The sequence below is a fragment of the Pinus tabuliformis genome, chromosome 3_1 (genome assembly GCF_031772625.1).
Source record: "Pinus tabuliformis cultivar Carrire ecotype Pingquan chromosome 3_1, CPIR1, whole genome shotgun sequence".
In the NCBI taxonomy this organism is placed as follows: domain Eukaryota; kingdom Viridiplantae; phylum Streptophyta; class Pinopsida; order Pinales; family Pinaceae; genus Pinus; species Pinus tabuliformis.
Window position 1 is genome coordinate 542,687,166 of NC_142301.1, and position 16,660 is coordinate 542,703,825.

Consider the following 16,660-nt stretch of genomic DNA (forward strand, 5'->3'; position numbering starts at 1 on the left):
TACTTCCTTACTGCACTTTATAGCTAAGCCATGCAAAAATTGATTCAGGACCATATTCAAAGGGTTGTCATAAGCAAGGAGGTTCTTATGCATGTATGACAAATACATATAAAATGGGAAATAAAAACATAAAGGGGAAGGGTAAAATCAATATTGAACATGACATAGTAGATTAGAAAAAATTTCTTTATTAATGATATAATTCACTTGAGTCTCATGGGCTAATTTGTTGATTTTACCGAGGATTTCAACTTTTGTAGCTAGAAAAATACTCCATACAACAAATTGTATTTTTCCTAAACACTCTGAGAATCAGAAAGCATATTGCTATAAATTTGTAGCATGTAAACAACCTTTAATCTAATGGCTCAAGATCATGAATAGAAATTAAACATCTGATGTTTCCAATAATGACTTGAAACATACCATTGAATCCATCAGTTGAAATATTTCAATCTCCTTACTAATGTATCCATGGACATTTTTGAGGGATTTTGCTTTAAATTCCAACCCCCCAAGCTTCTAAATAGCCTTTCAAGCGCATCTATGAATTTCTTTGAAATCACTGCAACCTTTCTATAATCCAAATCACTGTAATGTTTCTTCCTTATAAAAGGGTTCATGAAGTTCTATGGCTGGTTGCTCAATAAAATGTTAACTAGCTGCCACACTTCTGTCAAGCAATCCTTCAAACTTGTAGCACCCTGAAGCTCAATGAAGCTAGTGTTGTCGAATATCTCCTCAGAAAAGGACTCTAGCACTCTTAAATCATTATCAATACCCATTATAGAATTTATATGGAATATTTTGACATTGTCCCTCATAACTGTCACCATGAGGCAGTCCGATATGTCCTTCAACACCCCCCTTCCTACCTTCTCAAAAGCATCTGTTGGTAAAATTTGTTGTTCTATAGAAACCAATGTCTACAAGTAAATTACCACCTAATTTAGATTATCACTTCCATTTTGTGGAACTTCATCTTGGTTCCAATTGATATTGTCAGTTAGAAACATAAACTCATCTACCTTAGACTTGACTAGCCTCAACATTTTTTGTTGACTTTTTAGCATCTAGGCATGTTCAAATTGTCATAATCTATTGACATATGGTTTCCCTCTCTAGACCCATTGAAATATTTGTTGGTGATGACTCATTTGTTGAAAATTGATAATATTATCTTATCTTAGTTCACACAACCTTTCAGTCTAATAATCTTTTGTCTACTATAGTGGTCACATTGTTTATGCAGTTTTAACCCCTCACAACAATTTGTTTTCCCAACCAATTGTCTAGGGAAAAGTTCCATACTGCTTCATAGAAGTTATGATTTTCAACATGGTATTAGATCCACCTATTGAGGTTGGCTTGTAGTGGCTAAGAGGCCAAAAAAAAGCATGGCTTAAGGGGAGGAGGATGTTTAAGGGAGCAGTCTACATTTTGATATTTCAAAGGTAAGTTTACTAGTACATTGGCATGGTATGAGGGTGCCTAGTATCCCAGAGTGTATGATAAACTAAATTATTAAAACTCCTTAGCGTGGATCCATTAAATAGAGAAAATAATGGGTAAATCCTAAAATAATTATAAGAACTAGATGTATCGAATCAAATGAATAGAGTTCTAGGTTTTGTCAAAAGGGGAGATCAAATTAGCACAAATCCATCTAATCACAAGTTTAGTTCCAATTAGTACTAAACCCAAATTCCATGAATAGGACGTCATCTACAAATGCAATTCCAAATCTCTCAATCCGTGTGAAATCATCTTTGTTCCAAAAACACTTTAGTGCCCTCAACAGAACATCAATCACTAGATGAAGTTTCATTATACTATTCCCATGTTGGGAGGGCATGGTTGTGTGCCTATCGTTGTTATTCCAAATAATTGAAAACCCTATAATGAAAGCCATTAACAAAACTTGCACTCTCTCTCCTCACCAACAAACTTTAGAAAATAAATTCAGTCCAAACATGATTCCATGTTTAGTCACCTTTATCAACTAGCTCTGATGGGATTATCTAAAACAAAAGAGTTTGTGGAACAAACAGGAGAGCGTATAATAAAACTTAAAGTATTGAATACATATTTGTTGAAATGTGGCAACAAGAATATTCCAATTTTAATTTGTCCTTGAATTAAAATTGTGAATTAAAATCGAATTTAGTCTCACTAGCTACTTGGAAATAATTAATTAATTCATTATGGATTCATTAGTTGGAGAAATTCAAGTTAGAAGTCTTTATGAAGTCATGCAATAGTTATCCCTTGAATTAAGGAGATAAGATTGAGCTATATTTGAGTTATAATTAGTTAAATTAGTTTACTGAGTTAAGCCTAGTTAAATTAGTTCCAAACTAATTGTGAGTTATCAGTAAGTTGATGCATGCATGCACTCAACTAGTGTACTCCAAATAACTGAAGATTCCCTCATCAGTAACTCATGCATGTCTATTCTGAGAAAGATCCAGTTGAGATTAAAGTCAAGGACATTGTACTATCTATTGCACATGTTTTCCTATAAATCAAACTCATGCATGCAGAAGGAATCAATTCATTGAGGATTGCGCAGTTCTAAGAGTGTGTGAGAGTAGTGTTACACTTGGTTGGGGGAGATCATCCACTTGGTAACAAAATAATCATCCTAGAGGAACAACGCAAGGAAATAAGAGCTTGGAGGGCACAGAGGAAGGCTGGAGAGAAGCTTTGTTTTCCTGTGAGTATCTGTGAGGATTGTACTGAGAGCCGGCTAGCTGTGAGAGCTAAGGCTTTGTATAATTCCTATGTATTTCCACCTTGTATGATAATACAGATAGTGGGGTTTTTAGCTGAGGATTTCCCCAAAATATTTTCATGTGTATTATTCATTGATTCTTCTTCTTCTAGTTATATGTGTTTAGCTCGATATTTAAGCTTCCACAAACTTTGATAGTAGAAGTAGGTTATAGTATTCTTATTTGATTTATATTGCATTGTTAGGTTATCCTACAACAGATTTTCTACACGGTCTTAGAGAGATAGATTGGTAGGGGAATTTCTACATGGTATCGGAGCTGTGAATAGTATACTGAGAGGAGAATTCAAAGTTTGAAGTTCGGGGTTGCAGGTGCAAATCGAATTTGTATCATACTTCAAGGTTGGCCAGTGGCATTCTATGGCTTGAGACTAGAGTATGCCTTGGAAGGTAGCACAAATTACATAGCATGGAAAGGTATAACGGAGGCTTTATTAGAAGAAAATGGCTTGAAGGAATTCATTGATCAAGAAATCCCAAAGCCAACTTCAATTAATGCACAAGAGTTGGCTGAGTGGAAGAAGTGTGTGGTGAAGGTGACATGGATCATCCTTGAGGGAGTTCAAGACGATATTGTCTCAAGTCTCCATGGGAAGGATACTCCATTTTCAATGTGGAAGACATTGAAGGACCTCTACTAGAAAAGTAGCGACCAGAGGAAATTGGCTCTCAAGGATAAGCTTCGAAGAAAAAAGATGGAGAAGGGCGATACTATTTCCACATGTCTGAACAAGATCACTAGCTGCAGAAATGAGTTTGGCAGTGTGGGAATAAATATTGTCAATGACGATATGGTGAGCCTCGCTCTCCTTGGCCTTCCAAAGAGTTGGAATAGCTACCAAGACTCTATAAATGGAAGGAAGAAACTGTCGGATTGGGAATGACTGTGGTCGGATTTGATGCAGGAGGAGATCAGGAGGAGCACATGAGACGGTTCTTCATCCAAGGATGATGATGAAGAAAATTTGGCCTTAGCAAGTAAGGCAAGGATAGGGAAAGGGAAGGATTCCCATTCCAAATCGAATTCTTCTCATGGAGAGAAGAAGGGTGACAGGTCTAAAGTGAGATGATTTAATTGTCAGAAGATGGGACATTATGGGACTAAATTCCCATCGAAGAAGTCCAAGAAGGGATCCTAGGAAGGATGTGAAGGTGAGGCATTAGCCTCTCAGTTTGAAATGGAATTTACCCTCATTGCATGCATGGTGTCATCGATGATGGGTTGTGTCTGGTATCTTGACAGTGGAGCCTCATTCCACATGACCAGTGATAAAAGTTTATTTAGTACCTTGGAGTAGAAATACCTCAAGATGCACATAGAGATGGGAGATGATGGAAAGTATAGTGTTTTAGGAGTGGGCATGGTTGCTTGTTAGAGGGAGCATGGAGCTTCGCTCATCTTGAAAGATGTGAAGTATGTGCCTAGACTAAAGAAGAACTTGGTATCAGTCGCGATGTTGGAGGATAAAGGCTACGATGTTGTCTTCAGTAAAGGAAAGGAATTCCTAAGACACATAGCCACGGGTCAGACCAAAAGGATAGGGATTTGGGTGAAGAATCTTTATAAACTAGAGGTGGATGATTGAGAAACATTGAGTATGAAAGAAGAATTGGTGCAAATTCAAGACATTGGCGAGTTATGGCACAGGCGGTTGGGCAATTTGCATCATGGAGCTTTGAAGATAATGCAGCAGATATCTACAGGACTTCACAAAGGTGAACTTGATCAAGTTGACACATGCAAAGGTTGTACCTTGGGATAGTACACCAAGTCTTCCTTTCATGATCGAGACAGTTGAGCAAAGGCTATCTTAGAGTGAGTTCATACTGATGTGTGTGGACCATTCTCAATGACATCCAAAACAAAGCAAAGGTATTATTTGATTTTCATTGATGATTATTCTCGTAAATGTTGGATTTATTTCATGCAGAAGAAGGACCCAACCTTCACAAAGTCTTGTGAGTTCAAATATTTGGTCAAGAAAGAGTCAGGGAAGAAGATCAAGGCCTTGAGAAGTGACAATGGTGGAGAATACGTCTCTCAAGAGTTTAAGGACTTCTATGCAACGAAAGGAATTAAATGAGAGTCGACGGCACCTCATAACCCACAGTAGAATGGGGTGGCTGAGAGGAAGAACAAAACTATTGTAGGGGAAGCATGGTAAATTCTACATGACCAAGGACTACCACTTCACTTGTGGGCTAAGGCATGTAACACAATGGTTTATTTGCAGAATAGAAGCCCACATCGCATACTTGGGATGAAGACACCAGAGGAAGCTTTATCTGGTCAGGGAGTAGATGTTGGTCACTTCAAGATCTTTGGCTCATCAGCATATTGCCATGTGACAAAGGATGCACGGAAGAAGCTTGAGCCGACACCAGAGTTGGGATATTTGTGGGGTACACTGATACACCTCACAACTATCGGGTGTAATTGCCTACCAGTTGGAGGATAGTGGTTTGTAGAGATCTCAAGTTTGATGAGCAGAAGGCCATGTGAGTTTTTGTTAAGAGGGAGCTCCAACTACAGGCTATGGAGGAACTATTGGTTCCGAAGTGTCACACGGAATCGGTCGACGGTGCAGACACAACCGACCTTCCTAGAAGTTTAAGACATTCTAATGACAAACAAGACAAACGAGAGCAATCCTTCTCTAAATATGCATTACAATATGAGAAATCAAGTGTTTAGCTCTTACCTCTAACCCAACGCTGTTGTAGTAGTCAAGCTTCATTGATCTGGATGAGTTCCTCCTTCTCTTCGAAACCTGCATTCACCAACAGTCAAACCATTAAATAGCACCTGATTATAACATAAAACAAAGCATATTCAACATATAGACCAAGGAGTATATGAAACAACTCATAAATAACAAGTTATTGAGAATAATGGACTAATTTGTATTAAAGGTAACAAAAGGAACCATTACAACCTGAGCCTTGGTGTTGTGCAAGCTCCTCCTAGGGTCCACAAGAGTCCTCCTTTACTCTGATCAGCTCACCCACCTCCCAATGGAAACAAGTAAAGATGGTAATCTCTCCTCACAAGCTCTCACAAGGAAGTCCTAATTCCAGCAGCATCTACCCTTAGGAATGTTCAGCTTTCAACCTCCCTCCCTTTGGCCCAATGCCTGTATTTATAGTGTTCTAGAGGAAGTTAATTAGCTCCACCATGGATGGGATAAGCCCCTCTTTCAATGGGATAGGCTCCCCTCTTCATGGGATAAGTCCCTCTTTCTTTGGGTACATGAACCATTTGGAGGCGCTTCATACACGTCAAACAAGCTTCTAGAATGCTCTAGAAATGACCACAAGTAACTTTTTTAAGATGAAACTTGCGCCTTTTGACCTTTACAGGAGTACGCACCCAATCCTTTACATACATAGCGTACTTGGACGCAGGCATTGTGAACTTGGACTGCGTACCCGCAGGTAAGGCTAAGAGAAACTGCGTACTAGAGATAATTGACTTTAAATGACTTTTCTCTTCTTTCTGGAGTTTGACATGTAGAGCAGAGGCATGAGACTTTCCCAGGAGGATAGTATGACAATGGATTGAGCCATACTAACTGCAAGATAGTCATGGTGACATTTTTTAGTGTAACAGATTGCCCCCTAAAGTGCGAAGCCTGTAATAGATTAGGGTTTTGTATTATCTAGGAAGGGTGAAGCGCTTTATCATTTCAAGGATTATCTCATGGAGAGCCTGGTCAGAACCTGAAATTTTCAACACAAAATACATGTATAAGATTATATCATCACTGAGGTAGGCATTCCCATACTCAGATCAAAACTTTAACTAACAGACTAACTACTCTGATACAGGAATGATCTTGCAGTACATCATAATCATAGACTTTTGTAGACATAGTATGGGCGCAACCATCTGTTTATGATTAGTCTACTTAGATAATGAATACAAAACTCCTTGCAGCCTGGATGGTGGAAACTAGATCCAGGGTCTTCATTTCTGCTTCCCGAATTGGTACGATTCTAGCCATGCGATTAAATGGGTTGATGTCGAACATGGTAGAAACCACTTGATTACCGGTCGATGATGTAAACCGTTAACAAGTGTGAGAGAGACCACCAGTGATGTCAATGGTTCTCAAAGTACCCAGTACAATCCATGAAATGTGAATGAATGAGTTGATGTCGAACATGTCACGGAATCCCTTGATCGAAAGTCAATGATGTAAACTGTCGTCAAAGGCGAGAATCCTGCCATTGATGCATGCAGACTTCAAGGTACTGACGATTTCTAAGTCATCTTTCTAGATAATGTGCTGATGTCGATAGAAAGCGACCCGTTGCAGGCAAGCCCACAACATGAAATCATTGTTCAAGTTGAAGAAATGTTGCTGTAAGGATTGACTCAGGGATGGTCAAATGGATGACATGTGTTTTGCGTATGAATGGTTTATTTGCAGAGACCTCTTGAACACATAACGACACGACAGATGGTATGGTAACGATTGACCCAAAGTTAATACCGGGAAACGGTTGAAGACTTTCAAACTGGTTTTATCAACTTTAAGGCAAAGGATTTCCCAACCCAGGTGAATGAAAAGTGTCGTGTTCAAGAGCGGTGATAAGGTTCTTCTGTAACAAAGGATAACAAATAGGTTCATTCTTCTCTCTTTTCCCCCACCATTTCTGGCAAGTACCTCTTTATTTTTTACAAGCTTGAGGAGGATAACATATGCTTGATTATAAGCTCATCCTTCGAATGAGTCCAACTTAGTTTAAATTCGGACCCTAAGAAGGAGTGGTCCGTTCCTGTTTGTAATTGAACAGGCCCTTTACTGTGAAATTTTAACGAGTCCAGTATAGGAGAAACTCGGTGTTTTTCAATTTTAGAGAGTCTGAAAAAACTAAAGAAGACTCCTGGTTGAACTTTTTCATAAATTTGTGTCCCCCAAGCCCAAAAAAGTATAAAATAATACCTGGGAGAACCGCTTGATCTTTTACGACCAAGGAGTACTTTCATGATTAGTGTCTCTGATCTGAAAAGTAAAAAGTGATCAAGGACACGTCGTTTTATTTCCAATATCGAATTTGAAACGACAAAAATTCGGCAATCTTTTCTTGTTTTTACGGTCAGAAAAGGGCTATAAGGGGACCGTCTTTTAATTCCGTTTTAACGAGTGTAAAAGAAACGCTCAGCAATCTTTTCATGTTTTAGGAGTCTGAAAAGGGCTTAAAAGAGAACTCCAAGGTTTCGCTTTTTCGTAAGTTTTTACGAGTTCGAAAAAATGATAAAAATGTACTCTTGGTTTTCACTTTTTCATAAGTTTTAATGAGTTCGAAAAAATGATAAAAATGTACTCATATGGCCAACTTTCAATTTAATTTACGAGAAGGAAAAGATGGAAAGAACTCGACATTTTTCATTTGTTTTACGAGAATGAAATATAGCAAAATAATCTCGACATTTTCATGAGTTTAACGAGTCTTGAAAATAACTAAAATTGACTCGAGATAGGTTTCATTTTTACAAAAGCTTGAAACGAAGAAAAACTATGCTTCAAAGTAGTTTCATTTTTACACAAGCTTGAAACAGAGAGAAAACTGTGCTTGATGCCCCCTAAGCGTAACTGCTAGAGCGCATGCCCCCCAACTTCATTTCATTCAACTAAGTACAAGCTGGATGGAATGAAGGTTCATGTACAAGATCATTTGAAAGACCCGACCTAAAACTGAAATAACTAACCTAAATACTTAACATTTACGAGATCTAGTCAATCTCTCGACTCAAGTAGAGGAGGATTTGTTTCATTTTTTAACGAGCTTGACACAGGAAAAGAACTATGCTCGGATTCAGTTTCATGTTTACGCAAGCTTGAAACGAAAAACTATGCTTGTTATAAGTTCACATGCCCCCAGCATAATGACGCAAAACGAGGTACATGCCCCCGAAGCTTCATTACATTCAATGAGGTGGATGAAATGAAGGTTTACTTTCAATATTTAACTTGAAAAGGGAGTTGTTTCATTTTTAAGGAGGTTGACACAAGAAAAGAACTATCCTCATACCTGATTCATTTTTTAACGAGGTCGACTCAGTAAAAGAACTATCCTCATACCTGATTCATTTTTTGACGAGGTCGACTCAGTAAAAGAACTATCCTCAAAAATCCTACTTTCTACAATCTACCTACATATCCTAAAATCTACCTGATTCATTTTTTAATGAGGTTGACTCAGTAAAACAACTATCCTCATGCTAGCCTGTTTCATTTTTTAACGAGGTTGATACAGGAAAAAACTATCCTCGTAGCATCCAATTTCATTTTTTAACGAGGTTGAGACGGGAACAAACTATCCTCGTACACAATGATTCATTTTTTAACGAGGTTGACACAGTAAAAGGAATTTTCCTCGATACTCCTTGTTTCATTTTTTAACGAGGTTGATACAAGAAAAAACTATCCTTGCTCTAAAATCCTTGTTTCATTTTTTAATGAGCTTGACACAAGACAAGGAACTATGCTCATGACCTCTCTCTACAATCTACCTACTTAACCTACCTTTGTTTCATTTTTTAACGAGCTTGACACAAGACAAGGAACCATGCTCAAAAAGTTCGCATGCCCCCAGTATAATGATGCAAAGCAAGGTACATGCCCCCCAGGCTTCATTGCATTCAACCAGATGGATGGAATGAAGGTTTACTTTCCATATTTAACTTGAAAAGGGAGTTGTTTCATTTTTAAGGAGGTTGACACAAGAAAAGAACTATCCTCATACCTGATTCATTTTTTAACGAGGTTGACTCAGTAACAGGAACTATCCTCATGCCTGATTCATTTTTTAACGAGGTTGACTCAGTAACAGGAACTATCCTCAAACCCTACTTTCTACAGTCTACCTACATAACCTAAAATCTAGCTGATTCATTTTTTAATGAGGTTGACTCAGTAAAAGAACTATCCTCATACACACTGATTCATTTTTTAACGAGGTCGACACAGTAAAAGGAACTTTCCTCGTTACAGCCTATTTCATTTTTAAGGAGGTTGATACAGGAAAAAACCATCCTCGCTGTTGATTCATTTTTTAACGAGGTTGACTCAGTAAAAATAACTATCCTCTGACCAACTGATTCATTTTTTAACGAGGTTGACACAGGAAAAGAACTGTCCTCATACTCACTGATTCATTTTTTAACGAGGTCGACACAGTAAAAGGAACTTTCCTCGTACAACTGATTCATTTTTTAACGAGGTTGACACAGGAAAAGAACTATACTCAGCACTCATTGATTCATTTTTTAATGAGGTTGACACAGTAAAAGAACTCTCCTCGATACATTGATCATGGCTTCCAACTGGAAGAAAAACATGTCAATGGACACACCTTGATCATGGCTTCCAAGAGGTCTTCATCAGAAGGAAGAATACTTCTCTGGAAGCAACACATGTCAAGGGACTCAAAAGGGATAAGAACATCATGTTCAAGTAATCCCATAGAGTTTTCCATGTCAATTACCGGATCTAAATCAAAGGAAGATGAGCAAACAGTGAGAGGCTCACTTACATCAGTAACTAAAAACATGGGACCAGTTGCCACATAATTAACCCGTGGCAGGGTAGATACCACTTTAGAATCAGGAACATTTAAGGGTGTCATATTATTGGTAGTTGAGACAAGACTAGGGAACGAAAGCTGGTCTACAGTCACAATAATGCTATTGTGAGGGAAAGACATCACGCGAAAGAGTGTCGATACGACAGCTTTCATTGCATAAAGATAGTCTCGCCCAAGGAGTAAATTGAAATCCAAGGGACCTCGAACTACCATAAGATCAATACAGACAGTTTTACCTTCCAAGGTAATAGAAAACTTAGGAAGGATCTCTAAAGGTTCACTAATGGTTCTGTTAAAAGCTTTCAGATTCTGCGTAATAGGCGCAAGCTGAGGGGAACCCAAAGCTTTCCAAACAGTTGAGGATAAAATACTAACAGAAGCACCCTCATCTACCTGAGTACGATGTATGTCCCTACCACCAGCCTTGACAATGATTTGGAAAGGGATGGAGGAAGGAAGACGAGGTTCTGTCAGTCTATTCCAATCAAAGGAAAAGACCTCAGTGCTTGGAGGGGGTTCTATAGAAACAGGTGAAATGCCCCCTGGCGTAGAAGAATCTGATGTAACAAGAAGAACCTGAGCGGTATGAAATTCACTCTCTAGAGGGAAAGTGGGATCGATTCTTTGTGAAATTGAATCGACCACTTGATCAACTAATTGATCGTCAACCTGAGTGACATGAGTTTCACTCTCCAATGGGAGAGTGTGATTGATTGTACGTGAAATTGAATCGACCACTCCGTTAGTTGACGGTAGGTTGGGAGAAAGTTTACAGTAACCAATTGGAAATTCTTGCTGTGGAACAGTAAGGTTTTCCAACAACGTTGAGGCTTCATCCATGTGAGGGAAAATGTGAGTTTGATGACTCCCTTTGCATAACTTACAAGGAAACCTAACTTTACCCTTTTTCCCAGGAACCTGACTATCACTGGTTGATGGATCAATGGAAAGTTGATGAGATTTTTCTGACCATACTTCCAAGACCTTTGGAATACCAGGACAATTGACAAGGAAGTGGTCACCCTTACAAAGCCTGCAAGGGTATTTGGGTTTACGATGCATGTCGGAATTTTCCTCAACACAGCCAACACTTACAGCCATGGTTGGTTGGTTGACTTCTTTCTTATCTTGCTTCTTCTTCTTCTTCTTCTTCTTCCCTTTCTTCTTCTTCTTATCCTCCTGGTTACTAGCATCAAGGCTTTTACCAGGCGAAGAGGAAGAAATGGAGGAAGAAAAATTAGGCGAAGAAGGTAAAGGGTCAACAGAAGGTTGGTGATGTTGAGATGGTGAACTCTGTTGAGGTGAAGCATCTGGTTGAGATGGAACAATTGGAGTATTTTGGGCCAACGAAGTTGAAAATAACCATATCAGTAATCCTATTGTAAATCCAGGTAATGACAAAGTAGCCATATAAGGAGGACCAACATTTCCAAAGTAAGGAAAAGTACTAGGATTCTCGTTAGGAGGGGTTCCTAGGTTGGTAAATTCCGGAACATTTGCCATTATATTCAACTTCAGTGAATTTTATCAAAAACTAAAATTAACAATTCACAATTCACACCTAACAATTAAAATTCACAATTCACACCTATGGTTTCTAAAAGTAAAAACAAACAAATTAACATGCGCTATCAAATCTAGGAGTCAAACCATACACAAACAGTAACCTTTCGGACCGAAAACACTAGTTGGGGATGAAATCCAACATCGCAGAATTCAGTACAGAAGTGGCAGGTGGAACAGTTACCCCGGCGACCTACTTAATGAATAGACTGGACCAAGTTCCTCCACTTTAACCGTCTCGAGTGAAGTGAACCCCCCAGAAAATCCAAGTGAGTCTAGCCGACGTCTGCTCTAGGTACAGTGGGATCTTCCCTCCACCGTCACCTCGGGTAGAATCCTAAAGATAATGGTCACTAAGATCACCAACAGCAACAAATACACCTGGGGGAACAGTCTACGACCCGATAGCACGCAAGGGTAGAGTAACAAGCTCAATCCCCTTGCCAGCTCCTTGACAATAATCCAAGGTTTACCGACAAGTGACCCCAGGCTCCTCGACAATAATCCGAGGTTTACCGTTTGTAATACGTGCGTATCTGGCATCTTTCCCAATGAAGGAGGATTGATCCCCTCACTGGTTCAGACACGGTCTCGTGCTTCTCCTTTAAGAGGAGCTTTCCCAGAGCATAAATGTAACAGTTGGATTTATCCTACCACAAGATGAGCTACTTGTTTGGTTTTGCTGTCTTGGAGAGTTAATTAATCTCCTACTCCAAGACACTAGCCTAAGCTATGTTGGTGTATCAGAGCCCTAGAAATGTAAAAATTACTAGATGAATTTTAATTAAGCGCTGTGTTATTAAGGTTGTTATTACTCAAATGGGTAAATGGATATGAAACCAATGGTGTTATGACCTGACTCAACTGAATGCAATCGAATATGATAATGTAATCTTTTCAATTCAATGAATCCTAATTAAAGTAAGGAGAGAGTTTCCATTCACTTCCAACAATGCAAAACATTGATCACTAAGAGAAAATATAACAAATTCTCTAATGCACTAATTTTATCAAGAAAAACTAATGCAAATCAATTCCAAACCATTTTTTTTTTATTTTGGTGTAAATTCAAATCAAAGAAAGCTGATCTAAATCTACGATTGATTTTTCAGAACGTAAACTATGCAATTGTAATCTAAGCACAATTCACTTGAAAAGTATGCAAATGTAATCTATGCACATTTTTCATTCATATTCTGAAAATGAGAATTCTAATTATGCAAATGTGATCTATGCAAGAGAATTCTCAAACACAAGATGATTCTAATGTAATCTAAGACCCAATCAAGTGCAAGTCGAGAAAATTGGGTGAGAGTTCCAAAGATCAAAACATAAAAACACTCAAAGGCGATTAACACTCATACAGAATTTAGCCCCCCCAGGCGAATGAGGGGAAATTTTTTTTGCAAAAACAAAAGCAAAAAGATGCAAAATTGTGAAAAGACTGAGACAAACCTCCAAGTAATGACCAAAAGAAATCAAATCAAGAATTTCTCAAAAAGAGACTCAAAACACCCAATTGATGAAAGCTTAAAGTAGGAATGCTGATGAAAAAAGCTAAGATGAAGATTTATGACAGTAAACTGATGGATCTGGGTAGTAAAAACAAAGTAAAAGCAAAATCTAAAGAGCAAAAAGCAAAAATTGAAATTTTCTCAAAATTGACAGGGGTACGCAGGTCATCTGTTCACACAGGCGCGGGTACGCACTGTGCACAAAGACGCAGTGCATACAAGTACGCACTGTGTTAAACCCAGACACTGCGTACTGCTGGCAAAGCTAAGAAAAATAAAAACTAAATTGACTCTAAGCTAACCCACCCAAATACACATCTAGACAACCAAAAATCAGAAAACAAGAAATTGTTCTCAGGCCAAAATATCAAATCAAAAAGAACTCAAACACATTCATGGAGTCCCCAGTGTGGTCGCCATTTTGTCACACGAAATCGGTCGACGGTGCGGACACAACCGACCTTCCTAGAATTCTAAGACTTTCTAATGACAAACAAGACAAACGAGAGCAATCCTTCTCTAAATATGCATTACAATATGAGAAATCAAGTGTTTAGCTCTTACCTCTAACCCAACGCTGTTGTAGTAGTCAAGCTTTGTTGATCCGGATGAGTTCCTCCTTCTCTTGGAAACCTGCATTCACCAACAGTCAAACCATTAAATAGCACCTGATTATAACATAAAACAAAGCATATTCAACATATAGACCAAGGAGTATATGAAACAACTCATAAATAACAAGTTATTGAGAAGAATGGACTAATTTGTATTAAAGGTAACAAAAGGAACCATTACAACCTGAGCCTTGGTGTTGTGCAAGCTCCTCCCAAGGTCCACAAGAGTCCTCCTTTACTCTGATCAGCTCACCCACCTCCCAATGGAAACAAGTAAAGATGGTAATCTCTCCTCACAAGCTCTCACAAGGAAGTCCTAATTCCAGCAGCATCTACCCTTAGGAATGTTCAGCTTTCAACCTCCCTCCCTTTGGCCCAATGCCTGTATTTATAGTGTTCTAGAGGAAGTTAATTAGCTCCACCATGGATGGGATAAGCCCCTCTTTCAATGGGATAGGCTCCCCTCTTCATGGGATAAGTCCCTCTTTCTTTGGGTACATGAACCATCTGGAGGCGCTTCATACACGTCAAACAAGCTTCTAGAATGCTCTAGAAATGACCACAAGTAACTTTTTTAAGATGAAACTTGCGCCTTTTGACCTTTACAGGAGTACGCACCCAACCCTTTACATACAGAGCGTACTTGGACGCAGGCATTGTGAACTTGGGCTGCGTACCCGCAGGTAAGGCTAAGAGAAACTGCGTACCAGAGATAATTGACTTTAAATGACTTTTCTCTTCTTTCTGGAGTTTGACATGTAGAGCAGAGGCATGAGACTTGCCCAGGAGGATAGTATGACAGTGGATTGAGCCATACTAACTGCAAGATAGTCATGGTGACATTTTTTAGTGTAACACGAAGGAGGAGGAGCCTCAGACTGATGTGGAGCAGCCGCATGTAAAGGTTCCAGGAGTGGATACATCCACTTAAGCAGAGTCTTCCAAGGATGGATGGAAGCACACAAGAGAAGCTAATAGATTGTTGGAGGATGTGATAGACAATGTGGGAGCACCACTTTCTCAGCAAAGACAGTGGAGGTCACCCGAGAGGTACACTGGATACATGGCCCTTGCTAGGGAATGTGTTGAGACCAATCCATCTTCCTTTGAGGAAGCAGTGCAATAGCCGATTTGGGTTGATGCTATGGTGGAGGAGTATGACTCCATAGTTCGTAAAAGTGTTTGGGACATGGCTCCGAGACCGGAGAACAAGTCAGTTGTGAGTTCTTTTTAGGTTTACAAGGTAAAGCAAGCTGCTGATGGAAGTGTGGAGAAGCATAAGGCAAGATTTGTTGCCTGTGGTGTTTCACAGATAGAGAGGATCATGCTACTACAGTATATTTCGACAAAGGAGAAAGATGCTGACATTTTGACAAAGGCATGTCAAAGTGTAAATTCGAGTTCCATAGAGATAGGATCAGGGTGGCAGATAATCCCTTTCTTGTTGAGAGGGAGTGTTGAGATGTGGCAATAAGAATGTTCTAATTTTAATTTGTCCTTGAATTAAAATTGTGAATTAAAATCGAATTTAGTCTCACCAGCTACTTGGAAATAATTAATTAATTCATTATGGATTAATTCATTGGAGAAATTCAAGTTAGAAGTCTTTCTAAAGTCATGCAACAGTTATCCCTTGAATTAAGGAGATAAGATTGAGTTATACTTGAGCTATAATTAGTTAACTCAGTTTACTAAGTTAAGTCTAGTTAAATTAGTTCCAAACTGTCTGAGGAACTAATTATGAGTGATCAGTCAGTTGATGCATGCATTCACTCAACTAATGTACTCCAAATAACTGAATATTCCCTCATTAGTAACTCATGTATGTCTATTCTAAGAAAGACGTAGTTGAGATTAAAGTCAAGGATAGTGTACTATCAGTTACATATGTTTTCCTATAAAGAAAACTCATGCATGTAGAAGGAATCAATTCCTTGAGGATTGCACAGTTCTGACAGTGTGTTAGAGCAGTGTTACACTTGGTTGGAGGAGATCATCCACTTGGTAACAGGAGAATCATCCCAGAGGAACAACGCAAGGAAATAGGAGCTTGGAGGGCAGAGAGGAAGGCTGGAGAGAAGCTTTGTTTTCCCGTGAGCATCTGTGAAGATTGTACTAAGAGCTGGCTAGCTGTGAGAGCTAAGGCTTTGTATAATTCCTATGTACTTCCACCTTGTATGATAATACAGATAGTGGGGTTTTTAGTTGAGGCTTTCCCTGAAGTATTTTCATGTGTATTGTGCATTGATTCTTATTCTTCTGGTTATATGTGTTCAACTCGATCTTTAAGCTTCAGAAAACTTTGATAGTAGCAGTAGGTTATAGTATTCTACTTTGATTTATAATGCATTATCGGGTTAACCTACAACAGATTTTCTACACGGTCTCAGAGAGATAGATCGGTAGGAAAATTTCTACAATATTTATACAAATACTTGGAAGGTATTGTGACTTTATTCAACATACATAAACAATTTTATTTGAGCGTTGGCATTATTCATCTCTAGGCAAGTTATCTTAATTTTTGCAATAGTTATTGCCCTGCCAAAAGGTTACAATTTTCACATTGCAGGCCTTTGGGT

The 16,660-nt window shown here is 38.7% G+C and overlaps 1 pseudogene; it reads right to left on the minus strand.

Annotated features, from left to right (window-relative positions):
• Window positions 1-437: 437 nt before the first annotated feature.
• LOC149188188 (exocyst complex component SEC15A-like) overlaps window positions 438-16,660 on the minus strand; it is a 34,312-nt pseudogene continuing 18,089 nt past the window's right edge.